Source organism: Cynocephalus volans, chromosome 7, assembly GCF_027409185.1.
Source record: "Cynocephalus volans isolate mCynVol1 chromosome 7, mCynVol1.pri, whole genome shotgun sequence".
NCBI lineage: Eukaryota > Metazoa > Chordata > Mammalia > Dermoptera > Cynocephalidae > Cynocephalus > Cynocephalus volans.
Genome location: NC_084466.1, coordinates 127,670,541 through 127,697,104, shown reverse-complemented (window position 1 = coordinate 127,697,104; position 26,564 = coordinate 127,670,541). Strand labels below are relative to the sequence as shown.

Sequence of the window (26,564 nt, the reverse complement as noted above, 5' to 3'; positions counted from 1 at the left end):
AAATTGTCACATCAATCTAATTTTGACTATATGCTACACAAAGATATGAATAACAAGTATAGTGTAGAACTGTTTTTGCATTACTTAAAGTGCTGAATTTGACAAAATTTTAGTTAGAATTTTTTTATGCCATCTTTAACAGTTTTGGTATTGGTATTACAGAGAATTTATAAAATGAACTGGATTACTTTCCGCCATTTCATCTGCCCTGGAATAGTTCACTAACCATAAATATTACCCTCTCCTTGAAATAACACACAATGTACCACCACCACCATCATATGAGCCTGGCAACTCTTTAGATTTTAGACCTTACAACTATTTCAAGTTCTTCTATGGTTTCTGGACTTTTTGGGCTTTTTACTGCTTGAGTCACTTTGGTAATTTTTTTTTTTTTAAATCAACTTAGTATACTTCCATAAATCTCACTTTTAAGAAAATATCCTACAAAAAAAGGCACAATTTATCAGTATAATTTAAATGTTCAAATAGGAAAATGATAAAGTAAATCATGGAACATCCACATGAAAACATGATACAGAAAGAGGTATAGATGTTGAATTAACTTGGAAAGATATTTATTGTGAATTTAAAAAAAAATTTTTTTTTTAAAGTTGCAGATTAAGGCATATAATACATTTTTAAATTAGGAAGAAAGACGCTATTAGTATATGTTTGTATAAGCATAGACAAATCTATAGAAAGATATCCTCCACACTACTGACAGCAGGTTAATTCTTTTTAAAAAGAATGACAGCATGGCATAGCAAAAAACAAACAAACAAAATAAATAGGGAGGGAATCATCAGCTCTCCTAAGTACCTTGATCGAAATCAAGAAGACAATGTCGCTACCACAAGCCTTTACTGTGGCCTGCCTGTGTATTCCTGCTCTTGAATTCCAGGAAATCATGTATCCTTAAAGTGCCCCCCCCTTTCAACTTAAGCTAACTCCCATTGGTTTCTATTACTTGTAAGCAAAGGCTCTTAACATAGAAAGTTGATAGGTCAAGGTTGACTGCGTCTGCTTCATAGAAAGGAAGGTTTTGTAATGATCCTTTGAAGAGTAGTAGGACTTAAACATTTAAGAAAGAAGCAAAAGTAATCTTTTACTTTTTTAGAAAAAAATCTGTTTACTTTTTTAGAAAAACAGAATAAAGAAATGCTGAAAGAAAAGCATTTTTCTACAAGGTACAGCAGGGTCTAGATAAAAGAATGCATAACAGGAGTTTAAGTGAAAACAAACTACAAGGACAGATTTGAACTGGATAGAAAGGCAACCAGGAGTCACTAATAATATTTCTAAAATACTGCAGAGAGAAGTCATAAAAGCAGTATTTTAGAAATATCATTAGAAGCGTACTAGAAGTCAAGATAAACTGGAGAAAGAGAAAAAATAGAAGTGAAAAAACTAGAGGATTAGAGTGACAATCCAAATAAAAAGTGAGAAACCAGGAAACTGGCAATGTTAACATAGGTTAGAACTCACACATTGGGTAAAGAAAAATTTTAAAAGGACAATGCCCAAAGTAAAATGCCAAGGATAAGGCAGATTTGAATAAAGTGAATCAAAAGGTACCATTCCTAGAAAATTACATTCACTTTCTACAACAGATTAAAAAGCAAAGACATTCCGTAGAGTCTAAAAAGGAAGAATTTATGTGCTACTCACAACATTCTAGTTGCTTAAACACGAAACGAAGAACTAAAAAACTCTGATTTTAGTTTGGTTGTATTTGTAACTCAGCATGTACTCTGTAACTTAAGTTGTCACATTACACAGGTTGGAAAACTAATATAATTAGTTATGACTTTTTTAAACTACTGCATTCCTTGAATCATTCAATCCTTTTTTCTGCAGATATAATTAAGCGCAAAACAGTCATATAAATAAATTACTGAAGATAAAACCAAAGCAACATGTGGCAGGAAAAGCTTACTGAAAAATATATGCCTCTGCCTAAGAGGAATCTAGAAACACAAAACACCCTAAGACTATACCTGCAAAGCAGAACCAATTTCACTACCCTCAAAATTAACTATTATCTTTTTATGACTTGGAACAAACATTTTGGGCTTTTTTTTTTTTTTCATGTAGCTGTTTTGAGTTTTTTAAAAGCTCACCCGAGAGACTAATGCCTACCGTATTTTAAACAACTGAAATAAAAGGTGTTGTAGAATTTACATACATAACCAAAACCAGCCCCCTTCAAATCACTGGGGCCTAATAAGCAACTCAAATGTAGCGTTAAGTATGCAAATATAATTAAGTACAGATCTAGTCCAGGCCACTGTCATTTCTAACTTAAATTAAAATGATAGTTCTCCTCAATGGCATCCATGCTTCCCTCCTGCCCACCACCCTCCTCTGAATCCATTCTCCACACAAGAGCAAACGTAATCTTCTTAATATAATATAGATCAGAATGCCCTCCTGCTTAAAACTCCTTGGTGGCTTCCCAAATGTCTTAGTCTATTCAATCTGCTGTAACAGAATACCATAGACTGGGTAGCTTATAAACAAGAGAGATGTCTGACAGTTCTGAAGGCTGGGAAGTCCAAGATCAAGGTACAGGCAGATTCAGTGTCTGGTGAGGGCATGATTTTTGGTTCATAGATAGCCATCTTCTCACTGCCACTGCGTCCTCACATGGTGAAAGGGGTGAAAGAGCTCTCTGTGTTATCTCTTATAAGGGCATTAATCATCTCCCAAAGACCCTACCTCCAAATACCATCACACTGGGGATTAAGTTCAACATAGGAATTTGGTGGCAATGAGGCAGGACATAAACATTCAGCACCAAGGCACTTAAAATAAAACTTAATCTCTTTACAAAGGCTTGGAATGAACAATGACATCTGGTCCTGGGCCTCTCTCTTCAACTTCATTTCACACCACTTTCCCCATCTGTAAATATACTCCATCAAGTCACCATGGTCTCTCAGCTCCTCAAATATTCCTTTCCCATCTCAGGCCCTTGCATCTGCTATTCCCTGCTTGAAATGTTCTTTCTCCCATTCTTCAAATGATAGATCCTTTTCACCTATTAGGTCTCAGCTCAAATGTAATCACCTCAGAAAGGCTTTCCCCAACCTATAAATCATACCCTCCTCAAAAGGAAAAGAAAATTTATCTATTTTATCCCCTTGTTACTTCTTTTTTGTAACACTTTTATCTCTGGCAATATTTTATCTATTTGCCAATTTATTTTCTATCTGTTTGAAACAATGGAATATAAGCTGCATAAGCATAAGAACTATATTTGTCACATTCTTTGCTGTATCACCAGTCTCTGGGATAGTGCTGGGCTCGTAGCTAGCATCAAATCTGTGCCAGTCTTTGTTATAAGCATTGGGAATACAGCAGTGAACAAACAGACAAAAACCCTTCCCCTCATGGAGCTAACATTCTATTGGTTATTTAGATAATAAACAAAGTAAGTAAATTATACAGTATATTCAAAGGTGACAAGTGGTACAGAGAAAAATAAAGCAGGGATGGAAAGGCAGAACCACAGAGTTGCAATTTAAAATATGAAGTCAGGGAGACCTCGCTTGAAAAGGTCTTATTAGAGCCAAGATTTCAAGGTGTGGAGAGAACCAGTATTTCAAGAAAAAAATACTAAGTACCAAGACCCTAAGTATACAGCAAGCTTAACATATTTGGGGAAAAGCAAGAAGAATGTCAGTATGACTGGAACAGAAAGTGTGAGAGGGAAAGCAGTAGGAGAGAACGTCAAAGAAGTAACAAGGAGATAGAAATAGTACCTAATCGACAATGTAAGGACTTTGGTTTTACTCTGAATGACACAGGAAACTACTGGAGCATAATGGGCAAAGTAATAACATGAGCTGAATTATTTTTTAAAGAGATCACTTTGGCTGCTATGTAAAAAACGGAGTACTTGTGAGGGACATAAGAGTGGAAGCCAAAGAAAAGTTCAAAGATTACTAAACCCCAATTATCCAGTAAAACATGATGGTGGTTTGGTGGAGACAATGAGGCATAATCAGACTCTGAAAATATTTTGAAGAGAGACGTTACAAGATTTGCTGACATGCTTTCTCTGAGAGAAAGAGACATATCAAGGATAACCCTAAACTGAAAGAACTGGATTACTATTTACTGAGATAGAAAAGACTGTGTGAAAATAGTAGGGAAGTCTATCAAAAGTTCAGTTTTAGCCATGTAAAATTTGAAATGTCTATTTGACATCCAAGTGGAAATGTGGAATATGTAACTGGAAACAGAATATAGAGGTTTAGGTGGAAGATAAAATTTGGGGAGTCATCAGTATGTGTACATGTATGTATGTATTTATGTATTTGAGATGGGATGAAATCACCAAGGGGAAGGTAACAAAGAGAGGAACCCAAGGCCTGAGCCTCAACATACTACAAAATTTAGCAGAAAGAGATGAGAAAGAACTAGTGAGACTGAAGGTGCTATAGGTCAAATATGTCCCCCAAAAGTTCATATATCAGAAACTTAACCTCCATTTTAACAGTGTTAAAAGGGTAGGAAATCCAATTACAGTAACTGAAAGGCAGGGCCTTAAAGAGGTGATTAGACTGTGAGGACTATGCCTTTGTGAATGGATTGATCCATTCATGGAGTAATGAGTGTGGTTCTAATGGCTTTAAAAGAACAGCAAGTGAGGAGGTTAGCTCACTCTTCCTCAGCCCATTCTTGCCATGTGACACCCTGCTTATAGAGTCACCACCAGAAAGACCAAGGCCCTCACCATACATGTTCCCTGGACTTTGGACTTCCCAGTCTCCAACTGTAAGAAACAAATTTCATTTCTTTATAAATTATCCAGTTTCAGGCATCCTGTTATAAGCAATAGAAATGAACTAATACAGAAGGTAAATCAGGAATGTGGCATCCTGACAGCAAAGTGAAGAAAATGTTTCCAGGATAAGGGATTGATCAACTCTGTCTAGTAAGAGGAGGACTAAGAACTGATCACTGGACTTAATGTCAAGACCACTGGTGACATTGATTAGATAGTTTCAGTGGAATTATGGAGGAGAAAGGCTGATTAGCATGGGTTTAAGAAAAAAAAGGGAGAAGTAGTAGAGATGTAACACAGACAACTCTTTCAAGGAACTTTACCATAAAGGACCAAGAGGGAGAAGAGTTGAAGTGGGTTTTTTTATGTTTTTTAAAGGTGGGAGAATCTACAGCATGATTGTATGCTTATGAAAATATCTAGTAAAAATGGAAAAACTGATGATAAAGGGAAAAAAAAGAAATGCAGGAGCAATGCCCTCCAGGTTAGAAGGAACAGAATCTAAAGAACAAGTTGAAGAGTTGAACTTAGAAGGAGCAAAGATAATTTATCTATAGTAACTAGAGGGGAGGTAAAGATGCTCCCATATGGACAGGTGTGACTGAGAGCCCATGAAATGAAATGCCTCAGTAAGTCTACCATAGGGGTTGGCAAACTACAGCCTGTGGGCCAAATCTGGTCTGCTGCTTATTTTTGAAAATTAAGTTTCAATGGAACACAGTCACACTCATTCATTTACATACTGTCTATGGCTTCTTTCATATTACAATGGCAGCTGATAGCTGCAACAGAAACCATATGGTCCACAAGCCTAAATTATTTACTATCTGACCTTTTACAGCAAAAGTTTGTCAGCCCTGGTAGAATGGAATGCTCCAACTGTTACTCTGATTTCAGGGTCAATTAACTGGCTATGAGGAAAGAAGGTATGCACAGGCCTAATGACACAGCATTAACCTCTACATCATTTCTAGTATCTGGAGCTCAAAATGAATACTCTATGAGTAATCAAACATTAATTTTGTTCCTTATCTTTTTTTTTTAAATGTTTTTCTCACTACTGCTACATTAGTTTTGAACTGGCTCTATCTCTAGGAAAGGGGCTATGGTTTTGCCTGTTACCAAGGGATCTCTTGAAAAGGGAAAGGGAAGAAGAAATAAAGCAATTATATATAAAACATAGAACAGCATTCCAAGTTAATTAGTATTTTTGTTTAATCTTCAAGACAGATGAATAAGATTTTTTTCAACAAATAATTTTATACCATTTCATTACATTTAATTTATATCTCAGCATCACAAAAATGGCATTACACTAAAAGAAACATAAACATTTTATTCAAAGAAATTTCCACCTTTAGAAAGAACCAAAATTTCTGGTGGCTTTCCAAACGCCTAATACATGGATTTACCTAAAATAGCCAACCTTATTTCCCACTAGCAGCTCTCATTGCTAAAACACATATATTGTTACCGTCAAACCAATCTCCACCCCTCGTGGATCAGCCCACAATCATTTCCAACCCCACCATTTCTTCCGTTACTCTCTGTGCCTATCAAAACCCCACTCACAAGTCAAAACCCATTTGAAGTTATAACTCCTTCAAGAAACCTTCCTAAATGGGCCAACCCTCATTAATTTCCTTCCTATCAGAACTCAGACTAAAATACAATTGTGCATTCATTTGTCTGCATTTTGTATTGTGTCATTAATCTGGATTCCTTAACTAAACTATAAGCAATTTGAAGGCAAAGAACTCCTCTTATTCTTACATATTACTAAAATGCTAAGCACAGCACTGGTTATCCTCAACACATGTTGTTGATCTGTACAACCTAAATATATAAAAATGTGCAATATTAGATAAAGTCCACCATCCATTCAGCCTAGTACTTATAATTCTTGACTATTCAGGTAGTTTGCACATACTTGTATTTAGCAGACACCCAATAAATGTTTCTAAGTTGAATGAAGGAAGGACTAAACACATGTATGAATGATGAATAAACAAAGCGCATCTTTTAGAAGGTGGAGGAAAGGGGCAAATTTTAGAAGGATGTGAATGATCAATTTGAATCTTAAATTCATCAGAACACTTTCTGCTGCAATCCAATTCAAACCAATTTATACACAGAATTTGGCCCAAGGAACTGAGAAAGACAACAGGGTAGCTCACAGAATCAAAAGAAAACCACAGGTACCATATACTATGTTCCCTGAAACTGCAACTGGCACTCTATCGCCATCCATTTCTCATCTCTATATGACTTCACTTTCTCCTACTACAGATAGGCTTCTCATACATGTGGGAAAAAATGTAATTAGTACCCTCCCAGATTAACAACCTCAGAGAAAAGGGAGCATCTTTCTCCTAGCATTTACCCATCAATTTCAGAGAAGAATCGTGACTGGCTCTGCTAGAGTAACAGGAAATCACTACTCCAGTGATGACAAGGCTGGGGTTATATGACTGTCAGACAGTCTACCAACCACTCAGAATAGGGGAAGGTTGGTTCCCCAAATGAAGAGATACTGGATTAACAAAAACAATACAGCCAGCCCTTTCTGCCCATGGGTTCCACTTCAGTGGATTCAACCAACTGCAATCAAAAGTACTGGAAAAAAAAATCGTGTCTGTAATGAACATACATATAGGCTTTTCTTCCTTTTCATTATTCCCTAAACAATACAGTATGAAACTATTTACATAACATTTACATTGTAATAGGTATTATCAGTAATCTAGAGATGATTTAAAGTATCTGAGAGCATGTGTATAAGTTATATACAAATACTGTACCATTTTAAATCAAGGATTTGAGCATCTGTGGATTTTGGTATCCATAGGGGACCTGGAACCAATCCCCTGTGGATATGTCTTCTACCAGCTACAACCTTCCTCAACCCAATTCTAATTAAGAATTTATGATGATTTCTCTACATTTTGAAATTATTTGTATTTCTACAGAGCCAATATTTGTTTTCAGCCATCACCACTTCTTGAAATGAAACCCATGTAAAGCCCCAGTTAATTCTTCTAACCTTCAAGTCACGCACATTCATTCTAACATTCTGACACTTGTTTCATGCAGCCATAGCAGTCATGACTTTAAATTTTCAGTCATACTTCACTGACAAGTTCTCCAAACCATTTGTCAGTCATACGAGGAGTCTTCAAAAGGTTCATAGAAAGATTTGTGTTCTCTTTTAATTCCATTTTTCCATGAACTTTTTGACGTACCATCGTAGTCTCTTGTTTACTTCATTACATCTAAAACTTTCATTCTTCATTATATTATTTTTCAGAGTACTTTGACTCAAACATAGTATAGAAAACTCTTGGCATTTAGTATTTCTTTATTCAGGAACAGCACAGGACCCATGTGAATCTCTTGGTAAGAGAGCAAACAAATATTACGTAGGAAAAAATTATTCAAGTAAACAACATAAATGATAACCTCGTATCTCAACTTAGCTTTGTTGCTCTCTACTCAATGTAGTCAGACAAAATAAAAAATGCTTGCCTTTGAGAAAAATGGCCCTGAAAATAAAGCAATCTGCTGGTGAATTTCAGGGAAGAACATGGTTATGATTACTAAAGCAATAATGTAAGGTGGTATAATCTACTTCAACTATTTTAGCAGTTACACACATAATCTTAATCCTAACTTAGGGTTATACTTATTAGTGCATTTACTGCATTTGGTTAGGGGAATTAATTATATGATACTGTGGTATCCAAGAATTTGGCGATTTCAAAGATCCCAGGACCTATCCAACACAAACAGCAAGAAACATCTGTGTTTCAAGGGTAGATTAACCCTTTTTATTGTACAAAGGTACAATATTTTCTATTGTGTTTCCAAAGTTTTCCTTACAATACCACGGATTTCTTGGCATTTTTCCTTCTTTTTGACCACACCAGGACATTTAGATGATTGTTTCCAGGAAACCAGTAATAACTCTATAGTGATTCCCAAGACCCTTTTCTGACTCACAATGTAGATGCTATTAATTATAATATAAATATATATTACAAAATTTTTCTTTAGGTAAAGTACTTTGCATTTTACTAAATCAAAACACAGACACTCTTCTGGCCATAAGTATCTCCATTGTTCATTATACAGAAGCCCTTAAAATGCCACTTCTATATTTAGAAGGATGATACAGTTAAAAATCATCTTCAAGTCTTTAATAAAATGTTAAATAATAAACTATGAATCCAAAGTTTACTTTTTTGCTTATATTAAAATAAAAACCCAAGTATATTTTATTTTGGCCAAAAACAAAACTGTTAACTTTTACCTAGTGCAATATTAAAACACGTTAACTTACTACTGAAATGAAAACCCACATATATTTTATTTTGGCCAAAAATAAAATTGTAACTTTTAAAACTTAAGAATACTCACATAAATGTAACTTTTCTACTTTAGTCCAATATCAAAACACATTAGTTTACTACTTAATAGACTATATACTCTACTACTTCAGTCTTTACCATACCTTTTTTTCAAGGGACAAAAGGCACACAATTTAATGCTTGGACAATGTCACAATCAGGAACAGTGATCAAAAGAAGAGATGATATCTGGAAACGAAAACCAACATTTTAAAACTCTGACTTCAAAAACTATTAGTAAATGTTTGTGTACTCTTGATTCAATTACATTTCATATTCAACTTAGGTGTATAATTTTTTTAAAAAACCTCTTTGCACTTAGGCATATAACATATTGATACCCAGTGAAAGCACGTCATAAACTTACAAAAATCACAACTCAAAGCTTAGAATCAATCTAATTCAATATCTTTATTTGTTACAAGATAGAGAAAATTAGTCTTGCCCAAAGTCACAAAACTAGAACTAGTATCTGGGTCTGATTCCAACCCAGTAACCCTTCCACCACAATTCTACCTCTTAATACTCACTTCTGGTATCTAACATCCAACGAAATTTGCTCACCATGAGAAGCCAATACCCCATATAGAACTGAAACTACACACCTGAGATCAAGTAATAAAGAAAAATGTCAAGACTTTTTTATAACCTTTCTCTTCTGCTTACAGTGCTTTTCCTAAAGACTTCTAGTAGAGTACCTGGTGGAATTTGGGCAAGATTCAAGACTTGCATCATTAAAAAAAAAAAAAAAAAAGGAACTTGTATTAAGTGCTCTAAAGCACACTATGTTTCAATAAGAACAATTCCAAACAACTACAAACAGGAAAGTAAACAAAAATACATTAAGAAGGCATTTAAAGTATATTTTGAAGTCCAATTATAGATTTATGCTAAAATATATCCCCTCTGTAATGTTTCAAGATATAAAAACTTTTGGGATCAGAGTATAATATTACCAGAGAGGATGAGATAGGATTTGAAGTGTGACAATGACAAAAAAATCTCAAGTATCATCAATATACATAGCAGGTGTTCACTGTGGTTGGTGTCCTTTCATCCTTCCATAAAACCAGATCTAAAACGTTTTGAGTTGGTCATTATGCTTATTATGTGCAAAATAGATTAGATACCTACATTTTATCCCCCGCCCCCTTTTTTAAACAGCTTTATAGATCTGGAGATGATCTTATTTATCATAATTTTAGCTGAAAATCAAAAGTGTCTAATATGCTTACCCTCCCCATGAAATGCTAACCCCTGAAAAAATACCATGCAATGTCTTTCAGAATTTCAAAAAAATACACTTTTGCTGAAAGATAATAAACCCATTTCTATAAGTTTACAATTAAACTCTGAAAATGTTAGGAAATTTCACTGAATCAATTTAAATGGTTTCTATCTACTCAGCCTGAGGATACTAACCTTGGGGTACACTCGAATCACACCCTTCCCTTTAGAAAAAGCAATTCACCAGTGTCAGTAAACTAGACCTAACATACGGACTCTCAAATTAATAAATTTCCTACCCTGACGGGAGTTTGGTGTCTTCATGTTTCATCACTGTGACAACCGTACAAAGTTCAACATTCTTATGAATTCCTTAGACATCGACTTGTTTTATTTTTCTAGGGTGTTTTAGACTTTTGGTAACATACTCAACAATGTTTCACTAAAACAGCTCACAAACACTAAATACCCCGAAATTTAAACCAAAGAAGAAAACTAAGCTTTAACTTTTGTATTCTTAACTTTAAGGCTACATCTGTTTCATTGGTCTACTTAAAACATTTTACTTTATGTACATTCACCCTATATATCTTCAATTACACAGCCACCTAGGAAAAAAACTGTCTACTTGACGAGGACACCATGTTAAGAATAGACTCAAAATGGACCCTACAAGTGAGAACGCCAGTCACAAAGAAATCCATCTGCCACTGGGTGTGGTTGGGTCTGCAGGGAAGAGCACCTTTGGCCAACTCTGAAGGAGGGTGCGCGCGCCAAGGAGCTGGGCATCTCTGCAAGAAAGGGCCCCCAATGACCATAGACTGGGCCCACAGTAGAACCGCCGTCGAATCGGACCTGCGAACCTACAGCTCGAGGGGTGAGGTCTGAGATGTGCCCATGTTGTCTCCACCAGCCGCGGAAGCCGCCCTGTTGGTGCTTCGAGCGCCGTGAGCCCCGCTTAGCCCCAAACACCGCGCTCGATCCGCCCCTTCCTCCGGGTTTCGGCTGCCCTCGGGCGCGCGGAAGCACACTGTTCTCGAGCTCCCGCCCAGCCCCTAAGGTGTAGGAGACTGGCGAGTTCAAAAAACCCGGACATAGACCAATCTCAGGTTAAGAAGCGAGGTGTCAGCTCTAGCAACCTGCAAAAGCGCACAGTAAAATGACCGACTTCTCTAGAAAAACTTTGCGGCAAGTTAGGCGGAAGCGCTGAATGGCCGGGACTATTTAACAGGCGCTTCCTATCACAAGAGGCGGGTCCCTGGGTCTTTCGGGGGGACCCTGACGCCCCACAAATTCGCCCTTTGCCCCTTGGCTGGCTCTCTGTACGTCCCGGCATCCTAACCCGACCGGGCGGTCCCGCTCACGGGGAATACCTGTCGTAGACCCCATTGCCTGCGAGTCCCTGATGGCGGCCATTACACTTCCATCCGGGTATTGCCGAAAAGCTGATCGCGGAACTACCGGGAGAGCACGCTGCGGCGGAGGGATCCGCGCTACACCTGAAGAAAGCGGAAGAGAACGGAGGCCGGCAGGATCCGCGCTTCACCCTGGCGAGACTAGGCCATGGAGCTGGGTTTGCCGCTGACCTCGCCAATTAGCGCGCCTGCCTGGCGCCCGCCACTCAAGTGACTCACTCACGGCTCCCCCTTTACTCACCAGCCGCTGCAGAGATCCTACTGCCGATGGGATGGGCAGACAAACGTCCACTCTAGGCTCCTCAGAGTAGACACCAGAAGCAGGAACTGTGTGCACTTGGCAAGCCCTTGCTGACTGAGAATGGTCTCAATCCTGAGATTTTAATCAGTTCCGGCTTAGCAAATGGCGTTTCCCCACCACTTACATCTGACCTGCAGGTTTTAGTAGACATTGCAGTCCAAGTCAACAAAAGAAGCTGCCAGCAGCAGCTGTGGAAGACATATGGAGCTCCAAACATGTGCATATTTAATAATTGTTCTGAAAACTGTCTTTACAATGAGAGATGCTCTCACCCCATAATGGAATCCTTCCTCTTCATCACACAACAGGGACAAAGAGTTCATTTAATAATGTTGGCTTTACCCCAAAGGCCAGTATGGTTCCTCTTCTCTCCTTTAGAGCATTTTAGAACATTTCTGAAATCCATCCTATTTATTGATCTCACTCTTTACAAAGTTACTTTCCCTTAAAATTTTTTTTAAAAAGAACAAAAAACGGGAGGGCGGAGGAATACCCAAAATACTGAAAGCATACTACCATTGAATTTTTGTCCTGTTTTTTCTGTTCCATATTTTCTTAAGCACCTATGTCATTTATATATATTTTTTAAAAACTTAAAAAACTATATGTGATGAATATTTTTGATTGTCTTGGAGTATGTTTTTGAAAATGTCGACCTGTAGTCATACATAACATTTTCCCCATCTTTTAAAAATGAGGACGCTAAGGAATCCTCACTTTGTCTTTAGGAAGCGTTCTTTATCACTACATCAATTGGTCTACACAGTCCCACCTAGAAAAAGCAAATGAACAGAACTCCACATTATAATACTCGTATGCTTCTGCAAAGGACACAACGAGAAATCTTACGTAAATACTAAAAATGGCACCAGTGTGGAAGGAAGAGCATGTTTACGAATAGATTTTATCCTGCATTAAACATCATCCCCCTCTCCAAGTCTTAATTTACATGACAGCTGGACACACATACATGACAGAGGAAAGAGAAAGAAAAGGAATTTATTTTTTTAATGGCAAAAAAAGGTACTAGTTGGGAACATGAGCAGAGTTATTTGTTTTGCTTTCGATGCAGTTTTTGGCTTTTGTGTTTCAGAATAAGAAATTGCACCCCCCTCCTCCACAGGGTTTTCTCATTTCTCTCTCTGACACACACTAACGAGGGCCTGGTGTTCAACCTGACCCAAATGTGAATTATCTGAAAGAGGAGCACAAGTTTCCAAGACATGAGAACAAAAACTAAAGAAAGATATCGAACCAAATGACATATATTTTCTGAAGAATTATTTAAATAAATAATCTAAAATAAATATGCTAAGCATACTTAATGAGGGAAGATATCAGCATATTAGGCAAGAACAAAAACTCATTGCAAAAATGTAAAAATACTAAATATGTATATATAGCAGTTGAAATAAATAACACAATTAGTGGTTAAATAACAATATTGCTACATCTAAAGAACAACTCGGTGAGTTCTAAGAACAGAGCAAGAAACTTTCCAGAAGGATGTAGGAAAGCATAAAAAGATATTAAAGAAATGAAAAGACAAGAAATATGAAGGACAGAAGCAGAAGTGCCAATATCTGAAAATAGGAAGCCCCACAGGAGAGGAGAGAGGAGGAAAACATATTTGGAAAAGTTTTCCTTAAAGGTTCATGGAGATACAATGGAAAAAAAAAAAAAGATACATTATAGTGAAATTTAAGACTATCAAAGATAAAGAGGAAATTCTAAAAGTTTCCAAAGATAAAAAGATCGTATATAAAAAACAAAAATCAGATTGAGATCTTGTAGCCATAGCACCAGGTATTTTTTCCTCTCTCAGCATATTCCAAAGCAGGAAAAAGTGAGCAAAAGCAAAAAAAGTTTTCTTCTTACACTCTTTCATCTTTTATTGAGAAGAGAAATCTTTCCCAGTAAACTTCTCTTTATATTTTCTTTGTCAGGACTCAGTCACATACTCATCTCTAGAAAAACTGAGAGTAAATGGAAACAGGATTGTTGTGATTGACTCAAAATAATCGTGATTTATGCCCAGGGAGTGAACAAATTGCCACCTGAGCAAAAATAGTAGTTCTAACTAGCAAGAAGGAAGGATGAATAACTTTTGGTTGGCAAGTGAAGAAGTATGGTATCTGCCAATGCCACAAAAGAAGAGAGAAAACCTGGCATTATGGAAGGACAAAAGAGTGCCTATGAAGTAGTCTTACCAATTACAGTAAATACAGAGGTCAGAGGAACAAATTAAACTATACCATGGGCAAAATCAGCTATGAACTTTGAGAAATTGCACTGGTCAAATGACTTTTCTCAACTAGACAGAAAATTATAAGGAAAAAAGAGATGAAAGGGAAAATCTATAAATTAAAAGAGACTTAAATTGCATATTAATAAATTACTATGTATGGAAGTTACTTAGATCTTGTCAAAGAAACGGACACAAACCCATTTATGACACGTATGAGACAACTGGAAATTTTGAAAACTGAAGATATTTGAGGATATAAAGAATTGTCTTGTTAATTTTCTAGGTGCAATATATGACAGTATATATATTGTTATGTTTTAAATTTGTAATTCAGAGATACATGTTGAATTATTTACAGATGAAAGTCTATCTGAGATTTACTTCAAAATATGAGGGAGACATGCAGGTGAAAGTTTAGATAAAATAAGATTATCCTTGAGTTAATTGTTTACCCTGGAAGATGGGTACAGAAGAAATCACTATAAAATTCTACTTTTTGTATGTATTAAATTTTTACATTTCCACAGTAAAATATTTTTGAAAGTTTACATTAAGAAAAAGAGGTAAGCTGAAGGAGACCCCATACTCATGCCATTTTGTTTTTCATTGATTTCCTAACAAGAGGGGAAATCTAGAGAAAAGACTGGACTACAGCAGAAAAGGGAGATGTTGTTCCTGAGAATCAGTTTTGCATTTACTGAATAAATTAACTGAAAGTGAAAAATATGTCCATAGGCCATAGGTCTCATTTTAACTGATCGTATCACCAAGGTGGCCAATGTACCTTCAAAGGTAAGACACCAGAAATATGCCCTGAGGGCAAAAAGCAGAGATTCAATAGATTTAAATGAAAAACGTCCGTATGTAGTCTGAAATTACCCCACTGCCTTTTCCCCTGTTTCCCCAACCTCTTCAGGCAGCTGAGTAAATGAAAAATACTAGCAGGTATAAACTTACCAACATCCAGCTCCTAGCTCAAGTCTAACAGAGGGATTGGAACAGTTGCTAGATAAACAGGAAGGGGAGTTGACACTCAACCTATACACTTACTGACACAGAAGGAATAACTTAAAAATTAATAGTAAAGATAACTAATAAAATCCAAGGAGTTCACACAAAAATTCTGCCCCCTCCAAAAAAAGGACTTACCAAAAGACAAGTATTAAGGACCCGATTCTGGGAAGATGGCGGAGTGGGAAGCACCAGGAATCTGTCTTCTGATTTAGTCAACAACTGTACTGGAGGAATCTATCTAATGTAACTATTTTGGAACTCTGGGGTCTGTTGAAGGCTTGCAACTTCCACGGAGCGGCTTGGCGGGTAAATTGCAGTTAATTCCAGTCAATTTCAGCTCTTAGATCAGCAGTGGCTACCCATCCCCCACGCTCTAGCCCCCAGGCAGACAGCTGTGGACTTGTTCCTGGAGCAGCTTGCATCCAGCTCGTGGGAGCCAGGGTGGACAATAAGGTCCAAATATTTATCCTCAAAATATCAGAGATCTATGTTCTGATTTCTGATTGCTGCTTCTGATCAGAGTAATTAAAGAGCTAGTACCTTTTCGCTCACATTCATCTCTTTTTCCCCTTTTTGGAGCCAGACATTAAAGTCTAGGGCATTCAAAAGCAACTGTATATTCAGGGGGAATTAGAAAGTCACTGCACATACCCAGGGAAAGGCATAGGCTCAGAAAAGACCTGAGGAGACCTTAAGTTTACACCTAAGGCTTATCTTGGCATGGGGACAGCCTACTACAAGCAAAAATAAAACAACGAAAACCAGCAAACCCTGGGGAAGGATAAAATCCAATTACGAGAGTTACCACATTATTAGATTCAAATGTCCAGTTTTCAACAAAAAAATCACAAGGCATACAAAGAAATAGGAAAGTATATCCCATTCATAGGGGGAAAAAATAAGCCAACAGAAATTGTCACTGGGAAAGACCAGACCTATCACACAAATACTTTAAAACAACTGTCTTAAAAATGCTCAAAGAACTAAAGGAAGATGTGGAGAAAGTCCAGAAAATAATGTGTGAACAAAATGGAAATATCAATAAAGAGATAGAAAACCTAAAAAGAAACAAAAAGAAATTCTGGAGCTGAAAACACAATAACTGAAATGAAAAATTCATACGAGGAATTAAAAAACAGATTTGAGCAGGCAGAAGAATCAGTTAACTTGGAGACAGGACAATTGAAATGATCAAGGGCAAGGAAGAGAAAGAAGAAAGTTGAAGAAATTGAACAAAACCTAAAGGATCCGGGGGGCATCATCAAGCAAACCAACATGGGCATTTTGAGAGTTCAAGAGGAAGAAGAAAAAGAGAAATGGGCAGGTAGATTATTTGTACCACTGGACCTTCCCTACAAGAAATGTTAAAGGGAATCCTGTAGGTTGAAATGAAAGGACCCTCAATAGTAACTCAAAGCAGTATGAAAAAATAAAGATCTCAGTAAAAGTAGATACATGGATGGTTATAAAAACTAGTGTTATGATAACAATGATTTGTAACTCCACTTTTTGTTCCCTACATGATTTAAGAGACTAATACATTTAGAAAACATATTGCTCTAAAAGCCAGTGTTATCGTAACTTTGGTTTGTAACTCCACATTTCATTTTTACATAATTTAAGAGACTAAAGTATTTTAAAAACCAATTGCTAGTTTATGTTGTTGAGCACACAATGTATAAAGATGTAATTTTGTGAAATCAGTAATTAAAAGAAGTGGCACAGAGTTGTAAAGGAGCAGACTTTTGTATATTATTGAAGTTCAGCTGGTATAAATTCAAATTAGAGTACTACAACTTTAAGATGTTAAATGTAATCCCCAAGGTAACCACAAAGAAAATAATCATAGAATATACACAAAAGGAAATGAAAAGGGGATTAAAACATTTCACTACAAAAATAAACTAAACACAAAAGAAGAGAGTATTGCAGGAAACGAGGGACAAAAAAGCTATAAGGCACATAGAAAATAAACAGTAAAATGACAGAAGTAAGTCCTTCCTTGTCAGTAATTACTTTAAATGTAGATAAATTAAACTCTCCAGCCAAAAGACAGAGATTGGCAGAATGGATAAAAAAAACATGATCCAGCTATATGCTCCTCGAGAGACTTACTTTAGATCCAAAGACACAAACGTGTTGAAAGTAAAAGGATGGAAAAATATATTTTATGCAAAGAATACAAATAGAATTGCCATGTGATCTAGCAATTCCATGTTTGGATTTATACCCCAACGAATTGAAAGCAGGGTCTTGAAGAGGGTCTTTTACCCCTGTGTTCATAGCAGCATAATTCACAATAGCTAATAGAAAACATAAAAAATATAAAATCCAACATCCAATTAATAGAAGCCCCAGAAAATGAGAGAATAGGAATGAAAGGAAATTATTAAATAAACAGAATAAAATGTCCCAGAACTGAAAGACATGAATTCCCATACTGAATTCCACACTGATGCCACCAAAATGACAACACAAAGATATATCATTTTAAAATTTAGAGCATCAGGGTATAATGAGCCTAAAATGTTACAGGAAAGCAAGTCACATGCAAAAGATTGTGAGTAAAAATAGAGTCAGATTTCTCAACAATTACACATATTTATATATGTGTAATTATTACTCATATTGTGTAATACACATATGTGTAAATATTACACATATTTCTGCTAGACAGAAAATGGAAATTATACTATTAAACATGAGAGTAGAATCAAGACATTTTCAGAAAGGAAAATCTTCAAAAAATTACCTCCTTTACACTCTTTCTGAAAAATGATAATGCTTCACTAACTTTAAGGGAGTAAACCAAGGAAGAGTAAGACACAGAAATCAGAAATAGGAGACGTAAATCAGGAGAAAGTACAAGAAAATCATGGGACAATAAGTAAAAAGAAGTCCCAGGAACAAAACAAGATCATCTACTAGCTATATGGGGAACTGTGATAGTTTTGATTTTCTCCGGAACAGAAGACCTGTGATTTATAATACAAAATCTTGCTCCACCCTGTGGGACTGGGGTAGTCTGAGAAAGCCAACTTCGAAATAACCAGATGGGGAAGAATGAGCAGAGAGAGAGAAAGAGAGAGAGAAATAAATGAAAGATACACTTTCCCACTCAAGTTGAACCTGCAAATTAATTTCCAAATGCTATAAAGCAATCTAATGCTATGAAAGTAGCTAATAAAATCATCGAACTTCTGAACATAAATTCACTGCAGAAGAAACTGAACTGCCTCACAAAGATAAATGAAGAAATCATGTTATTAAAAAGAAAAAGCAATGAATTATGAAGCAGGCAAAAATAGATTAATATTAATATTAAAAAAGAACCTATTACAATTATAATTAGAAATTCTGGAAATAAAAATATATAGCCACTGAAATACTATAAGTTAACAGACTGGATGAAGTCTACAGTGCTTACAATAGACAAGACATGGGGAATAGATTGTCTCCAACATAGATCTGTTATAAGAGTACCAGAAGTATGCAAATGTGGTAATGGCAGAAAAGCAGTATTTGAAGAGATAAAAGCTGAGCATTTTTCTGAATTGAAGAAGTACAAGAGTCGTCCATTTGGAAATGTACTATAAACAGTATTGAATAGGATAAATAAAAATATACCTGAACGTGCCATAGTGAAATTACAAAGTAACAAATGTAAAGATATTTTTTAAAAAGTCTCCAGTGAGAAAAGACAGATTAAATACAAATGAATGACAGACTAAAAACAGATTTTTCAATACTATCATAGATGCCATAAGACAATGCCATATTTTTTTTAAGTATTGAGAGGAAAGGACTGTCAACCTAATATTTCACCTAAGCTATTATAAAGAAGGCAAAATAAAGATAATTTCCACCACACGAAGATTAAGTAAATTTACCCATCACATACCCTCCCTAAAAGTACTATTAAAATAAAAGAGTTTAGCCAGAATATTAGTAAATCTAGAGGGTATGTGTGAGGTTTAACATAAATAATGTTAAACTTACAAAATATGTCAGTAAATTAATGAACTCTTCAAGATAACATTTTCTTATCTTTGAAAAAAATTGGAACTAAAACTCTATGCAACAATTAAAAGATTTAGAGTTGGCCTTGGTGTTCAATGGGTAAAGATCGAGTTGAGTCTAGAAGAAAGATAGAAATATGGAGTAATTATAGAAATTGTTAGAAAATTTTATATATAGTTATGTACGTCAAATATTAAGACTTACTATTAAAAGAATAGACATATATTCTATAGTTTCCAAACCAGGAGAGGAATCAAAAGGCAATAACTTTTTTTCAATCCAATACAAGGAAGAAAAAAAAAGATACAATGATAAAACGTTGTAAACAGAAAATGTAAATACTATGATAAAAGTAAATCCAAATATATCAATAATAATTTTAACAGATTAAGCTTACATATTGAAAGACAGACTCTCAGGATATATCTCAAAAATACATTTCGTCTCAGTGCTCCTTACAAGAGAAAACCTAAAACAAAACTATACAGAAAGTTTGAAAGTAAAGGGTAGAAAGACAAACCAAGAAAGTACTAAGCTAAAGGAAAATAGGTTACAAATATTAATATGAGTCTGAAATATCATTTAAAAACAAAAGCTTTAATAGGGATTAAAAAGAGTCACTACATGGTAATGATAAAATGAACAACTAACAAGGTATCACAATCGTGAACTTACACATAACGACATATGAGTGAAATTTATGAAGCAAAATCTAACAAAACAAAATAATTGAGAAAACCACAATCATAGAGGGAGATTTTCAATACACCTCTATCAGAAACGGATAGGGCAAACATATAAAAAAAAAATTGTGAGGCTGTAGAAGATTTGAAAAACAAAATCAGCAAACTTGATTGAATTTACATATTCCTGCACTTAAGCTGAGAACAGATAAATGGAATATTTCCAAAACTTGAACACAGCCTAAGACATAACATTTCAACACATTTCCTGGAATCAATACCATGCAAACTAGCAATTCCAAAACTAGGACAAAATGACAATATAGCTAGGGTTGCATTTTATTTCACATAGTATTGAAGTATCAGTTAAGATAGGCATTGACTTTAAAATTTTTGAAATTAACAAAATTTTAAAAATAAGAAAACTAAATATTAAACACATTTCAAACAGAATAACCTATAGATATATTTTATAAAATAGCATGGAAACCACAATTTTTAAAAGTAGTAACTGAAAATAAGGTATTGAAAAATACCTAAGCACTACCCTAAATTGAGTAAAATTTAATTTAAAATCAAAAATAGAAAATTTTAAAAATTTGGTGATTTTTAGAAAGTGCAATCTTAAAAACAAAGTGTGTCATTGATGATATCATTGAGATGCAAGTTAATTTTGTGTACATTTTTCCAGCTATTTCTGTCCATTTTATTGTTATATATTCCTAGAATTGTCTGTTTTTCCTCTTATATGTCAAACTTATTGGCAATAAAATCTTCTTATTTTCCTATTTAAAATTTTTTTTTTAATTTTTTATTTTTATTTATTTATTTATTTATTGTCTTTTTCGTGACCGGCACTCAGCCAGTGAGTGCACCGGCTGTTCCTATATAGGATCCAAACCCGCGGCGGGAGGGTCGCCACGCTCCCAGCGCCGCACTCTCCCGAGTGCGCCACGGGCTTGGCCCCTTATTTTCCTATTGATAGGTTCTGTTTTAATATCCCCTTATATGTTGCTGATATTAATTATTATAATTTCTCTTTCTCTCTCTTTTATTCTTTCAGAGTTTTCCCCTCTCTTTTTAAAGTCATTTCAAGGAACCACATTTTTGGATTTGTTGATCTCTATTAAACGTGTGTTTTCTATTATATTCATTTCTGCTATATACATTATTTCCTACCTTTATATTCTTTAGTTGAATTTGTTATTCTGTTTCTAACTTCTTGAAATGAAATTAACTGATTTCAGCCTCTCTCCTTTCTTCTGCATGCATTTAAAGTTAAGAATGTTCCTCTAAACACTACTTTAGCTGCATCCCACAATTTCTGATTTGCAATATTGTCATTGTCATTCAGTTCGTAGTATTTTCTATTGTGCTTTCTGCTTTAATCCATGGGATCTTTTGAAGTGTATGATTTAATTTCTAAATACATGGTGTTTTTTTCTTTTTTTAACTTTTCTGGTTTGTTTTTGTTCTTGATTTCAACCTCAATTCCATTGTGATCAAGAAACATACTTTCCACAGTTTCAATTATTTTGCTTTATAGCCCTGAGTCTGGCCAATATTTATAAATATTTCACGTACTCAAGAATGTGTATTTCATGGTAATGGATATAGTTTTCTATGTAAATCACCCAGGTGAATTTTAATCATTGTTTTTTTTCTCCTATATCTTTACTGCTTTTCAAAATTTTTTCAAAAATTTTTTTGTCTATTTTCACTTAATTTATTTTTCACTTACTGAAAGAGGTATCTTTAAAACTCTCAGTATGATTGTGATGTGTCTAGTTTTTCTTCTACTTATGTCCTTTTGCTTTATACATTTTGAAGCAATGTTATTATGCACATACAATTTAATATTGTTATATCTTTCTGGAAAATTAAATCTGTTTTTCTTTTATGATATGGGACTCTATTTCTAGAAATACATTTTTCCTTGGAGTTTACTTTATCTGATAGTGATTATATCTATACCAGCTTTCTTCAAATTAGTGTTTACATTATACAACCTTTTATCTTCAAGTTTTTCTGTCATTAAAGTGTGTCTCTTCTAAACAGCATATTATTGTTTCTCTTACTAGTGGGAAATTCATTACCTTCCAACTGGACAATATAGTCTTTTATATTTAACATAATTATGGATACATGTGAATTTAAATCTACCATCTTACTTTTTTTTTTTTTTTTTGGCTTTTCCATGCTCCTTTTGATCCCTTTCTTTTCTTCTTTTGGATTGATTGGGTGCTTTATTTCTGTCACTTTCATTATTCATATAATGAAAGTTTGTGTGGGTGAGAAATCTGGGAGTGGCTTGGCTTGGTGGTTCTGATTCAGGGATTCTCCTGAGGTTGAATACTGGATATCAGGAATGCAGTTATCCAAAAGTTTCACTGGGTCTGGAATATCTGCTTCCAAAGTAGCTTACTCAATTGCCTGCCAGGTTAGTACTGGTTATTGGCAGTATGCCTCAGTTTCTTGCCACATTGATTTCTCCATAGGGCTGCTTAAACATCTTCATGGCATGGCAGTTAGTTTCTTTGAGAAGTGATTTGAGGGAGCAAGAGGGAAGGTGCAATGTCCTTTAAGGCCTAGCCTTGGAAGGTACCCTCAATCCTTTCCACAATCTCTTATTGTTACACAGGTCAGGCCTACACAATGTGGGAGGAAACTACATATAAGAGAAGAATACCAGGAGGTGAAAAATTATTGGGGATATCTTTGAGACTGGAAATCACTTTTCAGTTTTGGGAAAATCTCGGCCATTATCTATTCAAATATTGTTTTTGTCCTGTTCTCTCTCTCTACTCTTTCTGGGACTCCAGTTATAAATATGTTAGACAATATGCAATAACTTTTCACTTTATTTCCTCTGTCTTTTACACTCTTCTATATATTTTTACCCTTTTTTCTCTCTGTACCTCATTCTTAATGTTTTCCTCTGACTTATCTTACAGGTAACTAATTCAATTGCTAATTCTTTTCTTCTTTTAAATGATTCAGTTATTTTTATTATTTTATTTTCCGCTTGTTAGCTGCTAGATTATACAGTCCTTAATCAGTCATTTAGTGTTTACCACAGAGATTATGGTATGCATTCCTTACTTAATAGAGTCTCTTGGAAACTAATAATTTTACCTCTTCACAAACAATGAAAGAACGTTATACATTTTAAGTCCATTTACACTCCCAATTTGTCCTACTGCTGTCATATATTTTATTCTGTATATATTCTAAACCAAAGGCATTATTATTATCATTTGATAAAGTCAGTATTTACTTTTATATACCCACATATTTACTCTTCCCAGCACTCTTTATTCCTTTCTGCATTTCTGTACTTCCATCTGGGACCATTTTTTCTCTCTCTCTGAATGACTATTTTAGTAAAAGTCTGCTGACAATACATTTCTTAGCCTTTATTTTAGTCCAAAAAAGTCCTTATTTTGCTTTAACTTTTTTGTGTGTGTGTGTGCTTTAATTTTGAAGGATATTTCTGCTGGCTATAGAATTCTAGCTTTATGGATAGTTTCTTTCAACAGTTTAAAGATGTTGGTCTGTTGTCTTCTGACTTCCATTTATTGTATTGAAAAGTTATTTGTCACTCATATTGAGGCTCATCTGAGAATAGCATGTCATTTTTCTCAGGCTGCTTTTACGATTTTTTTTTTCTTTGACTATGATGACCCTAGGTGCTATTGTCTTTGTATTTATCCTATCTGAGGTTCTTAGAGAATTTCTCAAATCTGTGGTTTGATAACTTTTATCAGTGGAAAAATCTCATCTGGTATGTTATTAAATATTTCTACTATTCTATTTTTCTCTCTCCTCCTCTTCTGAGATTTACACACAAGTTAGGACACTTCACCATGTCCTATATATTCTTATTATTGTTATGTATTTTCCATCCTTTTCTACAGTGCTTTAATCTTGATAATTTCTATGCACGTTTTCCAGTTAACTTATCCTCTGTTTTGATATGTTACATCTGCTATGAAGTTATCAACTTAGTTCTTAATTTTATTTATAGATTCTTTACAGTCTGAGGATTTCCATTTGACCTTTTAAATAGATTCCAACTGTCAGTTGAAATTCTTCATCTTTCCCTTTGTTTTCTTCAGTGTGTCGATTGTTGTTGTTTTAAACTCCAATACCTGATAACTCCAATACCTTAATCATCTGTGGGGATATATCTACCATGTGCTTTAAATCTGGTTTATGGTTATTTGGTTCTTATGATAGTCCAACTCATAATTTTTACTGGATGATAGACATTATGTATTAACAATGTAAAGGGTTTGAATGATGTTATCTCCTTCCTAAGTCAGTTAAATTTTATTCTGACAAACAAGTATACTATATGTAGATCATCTTAATTCTACCTAGGCTTGGTTTTAGGCTTTATTAAAGATGATTTACTTCCCCCCCCCCTTACTCCTAGGATATGGCTTTTCTTGGGTCTCGTCTAAAAGTCTGTGGTGCTTACATAGTTTCTTCACCTTTACCAGCCTTTACCTCCAACCTCTGTCTCCCTAGCACCCTAAAGCTGCTGAAATCTCTGTTCAGTACTCTGTGTGTGTGTGTGTGTGTGTGTGTGTGTGTGTGCGTGCGCGCGCACACGTGTGCATGTGCGTGTGTGGCTGGACAGTACAGGTATGGAACCCTGGACCTTGGTGCTGTCAGCACCACACTAACCTACTGAGCTAACTGGCCAGCCCCTCTGTTCAGTTCTTTAGCCTCAAAGATGGTCCTGTATACTGTATTTCTTGGACTTTCCTCCTGTATAAGTAAAGCTTAGCAATTAGAAAATGTCTTGAGGGAAAATGACATACAAGTTTTTGAACTCACTTTCCTTTGATTCTCTTTGCTGTGCAATTTTGCCCCTCAAGTTCCAGTTGTTTGTCTCCTGAGCCCAGTGGGACTAATGCTTTCTCTTATGAATATGTTTATCCATTCCAAAAATTGCCAAATTTCCTCAGGGAAAAAAGCCAAGTATCTGTCAAAACTGACCAGAGAAATTGACAAGGTACCAGGTGGAATTTCCAGAAAACAAAAATATAGTAATTGAAAATTATAACTCAAGGATGGATTAAACTATATATTGGAAACTCATAAAGAAGTGTTAAAGTGGAAGATAGATCTGAAGACAATTCCTGAGTGCAGGATTGAGAGCCAAAGAGATAAGAATACTGAAAAAAACTTAGGATACAAGGAAGAAAGAGTGGGAATTGTCTAATCAGAGTTCCAGAGGAAAATAATGGAAAAAATGCTGAAGAGGTAATATTTAAAGAAACAATCACTAAAGATATCTATATTTAATTGATGTAAAGACACCATGACTAAATGGGATTTACGCCAAGTATGCAAGGGCTGATTCAATATTTGAAAATCAATTAATATTATGTCATCACATCAACTGGCTAAAAAAGAAAAATCATATGATCATATCAATATATGCATGAAAAGCTTTGACAAAATTGATTATTTTTTGTGATAAGACTCTCAGCAAACTAGAATAGAGGGAAACTTCCTCAAATTGATGAAGAACATAAACAAAATACCATAACTAACATTATACTTAATGGTGAGAAACTAGATGCTTTCCACTAAGGTCAGAAATGAGGCATGGATGTCCCCCTCACCACTCCCACTCAACATTATACTAGAAATCCTAGCTAATGCAGTAAGACAAGAAAAGGAAATAAAAAGTATATAGACAGGGAAGGAAGTAATAAAACTTTTTTGTTCACAGATGACATATTTGTCTATGTAAAAAATCTCAAAGAATTGACAAAAAAACTCTTGGAACTAATAAGATATTACAGCAAGCTTACAGGATATAACATTTATATGCAGTAGTCAATTGCTTTCCTTTATACCAGCCACTAACAATTGAAATTTGAAATTAAAAACACAATACTATTTACTTTAGCACCAAAAAATGAAGTACTTAGAAATAAATCTAACAAAATACATACTATATATATATACATATAAGGAAAACTACAAAATCTGATGAAAGAAATCAAAGAAGATCTAAATAAATGGAGAGCTAGTCCATGTTCATGGATAGGGAGACTCAAAGTTATTAAGATATTTGGTTTTCCCAACTTTATAGATTCAATGCAATCCAAATCAAATTCCTAGCAATTTATTTTGTTGATGTCAATAAACTCGGGTTTATACAGAAAGCTAAAATACCCAAAATAGCCAACACAATACTGAAGAGGAAGAATAAACTAGGAGGATTGACACTATCTGGCTTCAAGACAGCATAAAAGTGCAGTAATCAAGACAGTGTAGTATTGGTAAAATAATAGCAAGTAGATTAATGGAGATAGATATCTCAGAAAAACACAAATATGCTCAACTAATTTTTGACAAAGGAGCAAAGGAAATTCAATAGAGAAATGCCAGTCTTTTCAACAAATGCTGCCAGAACAACTGCACATTCACAT

At 35.0% G+C, this 26,564-nt stretch overlaps 1 protein-coding gene across 1 annotated transcript in view; it reads right to left on the bottom strand.

Annotated features, from left to right (window-relative positions):
- Window positions 1-11,862, bottom strand: part of ZNF518A (zinc finger protein 518A) — a 30,123-nt gene extending 18,261 nt beyond the window's left edge. The window contains exons 1-2 of the mRNA XM_063102395.1: window positions 11,802-11,862; window positions 9,306-9,390 (exon numbers count right to left, since the gene is read on the bottom strand). The gene's annotated coding sequence lies outside the window, so the exon portion shown is untranslated. The remainder of the gene's footprint in view (window positions 1-9,305; window positions 9,391-11,801) is intronic.
- Between the last annotated feature and the right edge of the window lie 14,702 nt (window positions 11,863-26,564).